Source organism: Tiliqua scincoides, chromosome 3 (assembly GCF_035046505.1).
Source record: "Tiliqua scincoides isolate rTilSci1 chromosome 3, rTilSci1.hap2, whole genome shotgun sequence".
In the NCBI taxonomy this organism is placed as follows: Eukaryota; Metazoa; Chordata; class Lepidosauria; order Squamata; family Scincidae; genus Tiliqua; species Tiliqua scincoides.
Genome location: NC_089823.1, coordinates 3,022,160 through 3,031,549, shown reverse-complemented (window position 1 = coordinate 3,031,549; position 9,390 = coordinate 3,022,160). Strand labels below are relative to the sequence as shown.

General features: G+C 51.6%; 1 pseudogene; it reads left to right on the top strand.

The window, feature by feature from the left end:
* The first annotated feature begins 5,562 nt into the window (after nt 1-5,562).
* On the top strand, nt 5,563-5,682 carry LOC136646635 (5S ribosomal RNA; annotated as a pseudogene).
* Nucleotides 5,683-9,390: the final 3,708 nt, after the last annotated feature.

Here is a 9,390-nt window from a genome sequence, read left to right as displayed (position 1 = left end):
AGTTGAGGTAGGAAGGGCTCCTCAACAGGACTTCCCTCTGGAGGAGGGCATTGACCTGACACGGAGACCTGGTTGGATGAACCACAACTGCAGGGGAAGGGCGGAGGGGTTGTGATAGCATCCCCTTTCCTGCCTGCTCTGTCTGGTGCTTCTCTGGGATTGCATGTCTTCCTGTCGTGCTGAACAGGCCAGACGAGACTGGGATTCCGGCAGGAGGGCAGGCCTTCCTCTCATTGTTGGGGCAATTGCAGGCTGCCTGCTCCAACAGGAGTCTGCCTGGTCTTTCAGTTCATCTTTGGAGGCACCCTTTGCATGCCCCCATTGTCTGAAGGGAGGCAGGGCGTGGCTCAGGGAAGAGCTGGACTTCTTGCTGGGGGCACCCCCCTGGGTGACACTCCAGGGCGGTTTTCCTCCATCTTGAGGTCTTCTCATGGCAGTAAAGCCTCCTGGACTTTTCAGGCTTTGTTAAAGAACTATTGGTGATGTGATTTTAGTACCACTTTATAGCCTGTTGGATCAAAATCAGCACCTTGAAGTGGGCCTGCAAACATTTTGGAGAGCAGCAGACAAAATATGGTCCTATCAGCTTGTCTCAGTTGAAAGACAAACTGCAGCCTGTTTGCCTTCTCACTCGGCAGAGCAGTGATGTGGTGGGCTGAGAAAACTGTCGCAGGAGCTGCCTTGCTGCTACCCGAAGCCAATGCTCCCCGTCTCTTGCTGCAGTGTTAATTGCCTCTGACGTGGCAATTAGGTTTGTTGCATGAGCCTGTGTAGATCACCAGTGGACAGATTTACTGCCTTCCTTTGCTCTGTGCACAGACTCTGCTAGTCAATTTAATCTTCATTAAAAGGCGCATATGCCTCCCGCAGCAGGGAAGTGTAATTACCAAAATATTTAAGGTTCTCTCCCAGCGATGTTGAGACCTTTTGTAGTTCTCCACACCGGGTTGTAGCACTCTCTGTTCCCTGGGAGGCACCTGCTCTCCTGATGTCTTCTGTGAGGTGCCCAAACAGAGGGGGAAGCCAGACGTGGGCTCCTGCTGGCCACTGCTCTTTACCCAGTGCAGTGGCCCAGATACACCCATCCTGCAGCCACATGGAGGAAATGGCCCTTGTCACACCCAGTGCAGCTGGCTGGCTGGAAGTCCAGGGAGGGTCTTGTGACTCCTCCCCACATCACAAGGAGAGCTACTGGGAGAGGGTCAGTGCAGAAGCTCATGCATTTCTTTGTGCAATCTGAGCGCCTTTGCGCACAACTCTGAGCCAGATTAACCCTCCCCCCTTTTAAATTCCCAGCAATGCTGTTCAAAGGGTGGTCTCTAGCAGTCCCTCATCAGGCCTTGTATAGAACCAACTGGTAGCCCCTGCTCAAGTCCACCCTGCTGAGGCCTTGCTGAGCAGCACTGTGGGCTGGGGGGGGGAGAGCTAATCTACATTCTTTGTGATTGAAGACCTCGGATTCCTGGGCTGCTCTTCCCAGCAACTTCTCTTCAGCACCTTTCAGTCCAAGAGTTCTCACAGAAGCAATGGATCGATTTCCAGAGGCGGCTATTTGTTCCCAGGGATGAAGGCACCATTAGAGCGGCCCAGTGCGTCCCTCAGTGTCAGCACCCAGGCAGATGGTTACAGATGGCCTCACTCAGCATTCCGTTATCTGTTCTGCAAGAGGAAGCCAACACCAGACCAACAGAACCACCGAGAAGCACCTCCAAATGGAGACAGATTTGCAGAGCCTAAAGTATGCCCTGTGGATCCATCATGCGCAAGGGGTGCCACACTTCATGCTCAAATGCCTCTGAAGATGACCCTGATTCAGTGGTGTAGCTAGAGGGGGTGCAAAGCACTTTCTGCAAGGGGCGTCACTGCAGCACGCAAGGGGCCCCTCTCCTTCAGAGCCAGGTGTACACTTCTGTTTTGCTTCCCCACCTGGAATGGCTCCAAAGGGGAGGGGAGGGACCGCTAGAATGCTGCGGTGAGGCTCCCCACAAAACTTAATGCTTTGCACCCCCTCTAGCTACACCACTGCCCTGATTAGAATGGGTGTTGTACTCAGGCAAGGAGATTGAGTTGCAGAATGTCTCTTTAAGGATGACCGACAGGCCCAGCTCCCATTCTTCACTTACCAAAGGAAAGGCCAGCTGCAGTCCTGCACTGACACACACCTGGAAACTGCACAAAACCTTTTGTGCTTTTGAAGTTTCCAGTGTCTGTGTGGAGCACCAGGTAAATTTCCGCCACCAACAAAGAAATGACTTTTCTGTGTGCTCTTATGTGGCTCACCTTATCCCTGCCAGGAACATCCTGTTTTTGTGAGGGGAAAGAACCAGAATGTATTTGAACTCTGGTTCTTTCCCCTGCTTCATCCCGGTGCACTTCTACCTACAGGGAGATGATGCTCCCTGTCATGTTCCCAGGGACTGGATGGAGCCACAGCAGAGCTGCACAGGGGCAACACTGTAGTTCTGTCTTGGTGATGAGGTTATCAATATCACCGAGCTCTCCAGCACTGCGATAGAAACTGTGCATGGCTCCGATTTGAGTTGCTTGGTCACTCAGAGGGGAGTGTGTGCAGGAAGTGTGTGCAGAAACCCCCACCTTGCATGGGGTGGCCCTGGGGAGAGGCAACAGACAGAGGAGAGAGAGTTAGGGAGGAGGAGCGTGCAGACGGGGGCAGAATTTCTGCTTGCTTAAATGTTTGAACACAGCAGAGTGACAGAGTTAATAAGGTCTCTTGGGGGCACTGCCTCCCTAACTCTGTAATGCGTTGGCGTTTTGCATGATGGGAAGAATAAATGCTGACACCATTGTTTTCTTGTAAGAAGAAAGGTTTTGCAACTCCAGGCCTGGCAACATTCTGCCCCAGACAAGTTTCTGCTTATCCTGCCATTCTGCACGATCAGGGCTGATTTGATCATGAAGGCTTTTCAGTGCAATCCTGTGTGAGTTCACCCAGATGTACCTCACACTGTGTTCAATGGGGCTCACTCCCAGATAAGCCTGCATAGGACTGCAGTGGTTGGCTGCAATCCTATACACAGAGTAAGCCCTACCGGACATAGTGAGAATTACTTCTGAGTAAACATGCCTAGGATTGTGCTGTCAATCAGTGTTTGGATCAGCTTCACTTTCTCTGAAGTGCCCTCAACAAGAGCTCTGTTCTTGCATCCCACCCACAGATATGAACGCACGGAGACTGGGGGTGATAACAATATGCCCAGCTCACAATATGAAAATATCCCAAGATGCCCAGTTCACCCATAAGGCTCTTCCCTGACCAAAAAGCTATCCCTCTCAGAGAACCAGTTAACTGTGATATGGACCTCCAAGGGTGAACAGAAAGGTCCTAGACAAGGGCAATCAACAAACGAGGATAAAAAGGTTAGGGTAAAAGGGATGAGTCAGAGTGCCAGAGCCCCTCTAAGGGATATCTCTGTAAACAAACTGCCGATGTGTATTGAATTGCCATCCTCAGATCAACATCCTGTACTGATAACATGCCAAATGTTGTTTTAGGCGTCTGCCTGTATGTTATTTTTTCCCTATAAAACCTGCATGATTGCAATCCTTCTGGGTCCTCCAAGTGTGTGGGGGTCCCGTTTGCAAACAGTAAACGTTAAGAAGTTCTTTGAATTCTCCTGTCGCCTGTTTGATTGCCTCTCCAATATCCAAAGAACCGTGTGTGTGTTCGTTCGGGGTCAGGGGCGTCAGGTGCCGCCTCGCTTTCCCGCTTCCATGCATTCGTATCTACAGATACATTGCGTGGGCAGAGCAAAGGTTCTTGGGAGATAAGGTGGCCAGAGACAGTCTCAATTACTGTGGGAAGTGCCTGTTCTTGGAGGAGAGCAGTAGTGTGGCCAGAGGGGGGTGGTGGTGCAGTAAGTACAGGAGGTGCTGAGTGCGTGTGCACTGCCATCGCTACTCCAATGGCTCCAACGGCAAGTGGGAGGGGCCGCTTACACAGTGCGCCATCTGCTGTACTTACCATGCCGCGCCCTTCCGGTGACGCTGCTGGAGGGGAGAAGCTGCAGGTCAGTGGCAGAGAACTGCTTGCCACAAGGAAGGCCCCAGCATTGGTTCCTCAGACTGGGAAAGGCCCTCCATGAGCTGCTACTAGTCAGTGTAGGAAATACTGAGCTAGTTCCAGTGGCCTGACTCAGGGGCAGGCGGCTTCATCCTTTCCATCAGTCCTGTCCAGGAACAGGGACAGGGCAAAATGAGAGCAGGAGCACTTCTTAATTTGGCGATGCGATGTCTTCCCGCTTCTTAATTCGTCTCTGTGTTTGACAAATGTCTTGGTGAACTTTCCTGCTGATGGGGGAGGTGGTGGAAGTTTAAGGTTAATGGCCTTTCGCTACCTGGGCACTAGCCCAGCTCCATTTGGCGCCCATTTATCCTGGCGCTCAATATCGTCTTGGAGCTCTTGCACATTTCTGAGTGGCAGGACAGGCTGCCTGAGGCCAGCAGCGTCTTTTTCTCGGCCTCCCCCCGGAGAGATACTTGACCTTGTCTCAGTGGATGACAACTGTGCGAAGATGCACACCTCAGTGTGCCTTTAGGGCACATTTTTGAGAAAGAGAGGATGTGGCGAGACACGGAGGGACAAATGTGCAAAGAGGCATCGCAAAGCTGCAGCACTGGGGGCTGTTGGGGTGGCCCAGCTTCATCCATGGAACAGGGGAGGCTCTGCCCTGCCACAGGCCAGCATGGGAGCTGTGTGTGTGGAAGGGTCAGGCCCAGGCCTCTTCTACTCAAAGCCCCTAAGGGGCAGGGCTGGGGGAAACCCGGAGTGCTGCCATCATGCTCCTAGCAGGAGCTCTGCAGTCACAGGCCCTGACTGGAGGTGCTGCCAGGGGTGGACCAGGGACATTCTACATGCAGAGCGGGTGCTCTGCCCCTGAGCTAAGGACCCTCCCCTCAGCAATAGTTTTCAGGATCAAACCATTATTCCCTTTCTCTGGGTGCTCCTGCTATTGGAGGTTAAACTGAGGACCTTCTCAGCAGTGGTGCCATAACTACAGAATTGCCTCCTGAAGTCAGCCCCCCCCCCCCGCTTGGTCATCACATTTTAGGAAAGTTCCTTGTGCCCAATCTATCCTGGGAGAGGTGCTACTTAACCCTTTCCAGCATGGTGCCTTTTCTGCTGAACACCCCCCTCCCCTGAGGGAGGAGGGAAAAGGGTGGGATGGTAACCTGCATCTGTTCCAGACTGAACACCAAAATTCCTCCTCTGGCCCCCAGCTTGGACCCTAAGGGCGCAATCCTAACCCACTTTCCAGCACCGACAGAAGAGCACTGCAGCTCTGAGGTAAGGGAACAGACATTCCCTTACTTTGAGGAGGCCTCTGTGAGTGACACCCAACTGCAGGATGCAGCACATGCCCCATTGGCACAGCTATGCCAGTGCTGGAAAGCACTGACATAAGGGGTTAGGACTCCCAGCTAAGGCCCAGCATTCACCTCTGTTTTGCTCTCGCTGCTGGGAATGGCTCTGAAGGAGAGGGGGAGGGACCCTTAGCATGGCGCATTCAGGTGCCAGCAAAACTTAGTGCTTTGCACCCCCCCCCATGCAGCAACTGTTACCCTGCACATCCCTGATCATGTCTGATCTTGGAAGCTAAGCAGGGTCAGGCCTGGTTAGTACTTGGATGGGAGACCGCCTGGGAATACCAGGTGCTGTAGGCTTATACCATAGTCTTTCGAGACTGAAGGTTGCCAACCATTAGCCACGCAGTTATCAAATGGTGGCAAATGCTGTGGACGAAGGGGGAAGAGAAAGCAATTCTGAAGAAGAAAGGAAGCCTCAGTATTGCTGCTGCTGCTGCTGTTGTTCAGACCATTTCTCTGCTGCCTGATGTTCTAACCCTCCAGAAGTGCTTCTCCATCCACTCCATGTGTCGGGTGTCACCTTCGCAGCCGATGGCAAGGGTCTTGGAGTGGCAGCGAGAGGGACTCTATGAATCCCTCTCTGATTGCTTTCGGGCTGCTTGGCTGCTAGGAGAGAGAGATGAGGGCGCTTCAGCTGAAGCAGCGCTAACAAGGTGAAAACAATCACTAGGCATGAAGTGCCTGCTAGAGAGAGGTCGTAAGCAGCACCAAAGTCAGGAGAGGGGCTGCCTGAGACCAAGCAACAAGGGACGGAGATATCCCACCCCAACAGTTTGCCTCCCCCACGGGGTCTACTCTGACTGATTCTTTTTCACCACCAAAGTTGCCACCTTTTCCTTGAAAAAGCTCCTCTGCTTTGGCTAAGCACCTGAAATGCAACATTGTGTAAGAAAAGCTTTCCTGACCATTACAGCTGAGTGCTGGGAAGGCTTGTAATGTTTCCACCCATCATGCAGCTATTAAAGGAATAGGATCCCTACAAGGAAGACCGAGATGGCGGCCCTGCCCATAAAAAGGGACAACCAAGACCCCGAACTGGGCCCAGGACCAGAGGGGTAGCCCAGCCAGGGCACATCTTTCAGCACTGGCAGGACATTATCATGTCAGTCCTGCACTAGCTACAGTTTCTAGACAATCCTCAAGAGCAGCCCCAAGCATCATACTTCACAGTTGGCCAGGTTGAATCAGTAGCAAAGCTGGAGGGGGTGAAAAGCACTAAGTTTTGCACAGTTTGCAGCCTGGAATGTCTCCAAAGGGGAGGGGCCACTTGCATGCCGTGCTGAGACCCCATGCAAAACCTAGTGCACACCACAGTGAGGTGCCCTGCAAAACTTAGTGCTTTGCACGCCCTCCAGCTACACTACTGGGCTGGATGTCTTGAGGACTTGGGTCATGGCAGAGAGAACAACTCTGGCCAGGCAGGAGTGCAACTGGTGTACTGGCCAGAGCTGTTGCTGGAGAGATAGCTGCAGATCTTGAAGAAAGACCAAGAAATTCATGTGAGCAACATTTGAACGGGATATTCCCAAAAGGCCAAATAGGGACAGCGATTTATTTATTTAGCCGCAGGCGACGTCATCCAGGATAAGTCTGCTGCAGGCGAGGTCATACAGGATCGGGCGCAGCAGATGGAACGCTGGGTGCAGCACTACTCTGAGCTATATTCCAGAGAAAATGTAGTCACCGAAGAAGCGCTGAACAACATTGAGTGCCTGCCTGTGTTGGAGGAGCTTGACAGTGAACCAACCCTAGAAGAACTTCACGTGACCCTGGATTCCCTTGCCTTTGGCAAGGCACCTGGAAAAGACAGCATCCCTGCTGAAGTCCTAAAGTGCTGCAAAGAGATCATCGTCACTGAGCTGCATGAAATCCTCTGTCTCTGCTGGAGAGAAGGTGGAGTACCTCAAGACATGAGGGATGCAAACATCATCACGCTGTACAAGAACAAAGGCGACAGGGGTGACTGCAACAACTATCATGGCATCTCTCTTCTTAGCGTAGTAGGAAAGCTGTTTGCCTGAGTTGCACTAAAGAGGCTTCAGGTACTTGCAGAGAGCGTCTATCCAGAATCGCAGTGCAGATTCCGAGCCAACAGGTCCACCACTGATATGGTATTCTCCCTTAGACAACTGCAGGAGAAATGCAGGGAACAACAACAGCCATTCTTTATAGCATTCATAGATCTCACGAAGGCTTTCGACCTGGTCAGCAGGGACGGCCTCTTCAAGATTCTCCCCAAGATTGAATGTCCACCCAGGCTCCTCAGCATCATCGGATCTTTCCACAAGGACATGAAGGGCACTGTAGTCTTTGATGGCTCCACATCAGACCCCTTTGACATCCAAAGTGGAGTGAAGCAGGGCTGTGGTCTTGAGCCAACCTTGTTTGGGATTTTCTTCGCTGCCCTGCTGAAGCATGCCTTTGGAACTGCAACAGTAGGCGTCTATCTCCGAACCAGATCAGATGGAAAGCTCTTCAACCTCTCCAGACTGAGAGCAAAGTCCAAAGTCCAGCTGAAATGTTTGCGTGACTTCCTCTTTGCCAACGATGCAGCTGTCACTACCCACTCTGCCAAAGATCTCTAGCAGCTCATGGATCATTTTAGCAAGGCCTGCCAAGATTTTGGACTGACGATCAGCCTTAAGAAAACACAGGTCATGGTTCAAGATGTGGACTCATCTCCCTGCATTACAATCTCTGAGCATGAACTGGAGGTTGTCCATGACTTTGTGTACCTTGGCTCAACAATCTCCGACACTCTTTCTCTCGATACCGAGCTAAACAAGCGCATTGGTAAAGCAGCTACCACGTTTTCCAGACTCACAAAGAGAGTCTGGTCCAACAAGTAGCTGACGGAACATACCAAGATCCAGGTCTACAGAGCTTGTGTCCTGAGTACACTTCTGTACTGCAGCGAGTCATGGACTCTTCGCTCACAACAGGAGAGGAAACTGAACGCTTTCCACATGCGCTGCCTCTAACATATCCTCGGCATCCCCTGGCAGGACAAAGTACCAAACAACACAGTCCTGGAACGTGCTGGAATCCCTAACATGTATGCACTGCTGAAACAGAGACGCCTGCGTTGGCTTGGCATGTCGTGAGAATGGATGATGGCCGGATCCCAAAGGATCTCCTCTATGGAGAACTCGTGCAAGGAAAGCACCCTACAGGTAGACCACAGCTGTGATACAAGGACATCTGCAAGAGGGATCTGAAGGCCTTAGGAGTGGAACTAAACAAGTGGGAAACCCTGGCCTCTGAGCGGCCCGCTTGGAGGCAGGCTGTGCAGCATGGCCTTTCCCAGTTTGCAGAGACACTTGGCCAACAGTCTGAGGCAAAGAGGCAAAGAAGGAAGGCCCAAAGCCAGGGAGACAGACCAGGGACAGACTGCACTTGCTCCCAGTGTGGAAGGGATTGTCACTCCCGAATCGGCCTTTTCAGCCACACTAGACGCTGTTGCAGAACCACCATTCAGAGCGCGATACCATAGTCTTTCAAGAGTGATGGTTGCCAACTATTTATTTATTTATTTATTTCCCACTTTTCTATCCAATGACGACACTCAAGGCGGCTCACAATTAAAAACATATTAAAAACATAATATACATATATAAAGACATTAAAAACAATAAAGCACTATAAAAGTCTGGATCCCAAATTAAAATCCATTCAAAAAGTGCCATGCCCCCTAGTGTCAGCATAAAAGGCCTTCCTAAATAAAAAGGTCTTAAGCCCCTGCCAAAAGGACTCTAAAGAGGGAGCTGTTCTCAATTCCAGGAGGAGGGAGTTCCTCAAATGGGGAGCCACCACTGAGAAGGCCCTCTTTCTTTCCGCCATCCCCCTCACCTCTGATTTAGGGATCGGAACTGTTCCTGGTTCAATTAGAGATGGTTGGAATGTAGGTGTATTTTTTTTCCCTGACCCAAACACAAGTACCATCTGCAGAGGACTGAGAGGTCAGACCCAGCATCCTGCAATGAGCCATTGCAAAGGATCCCAGGC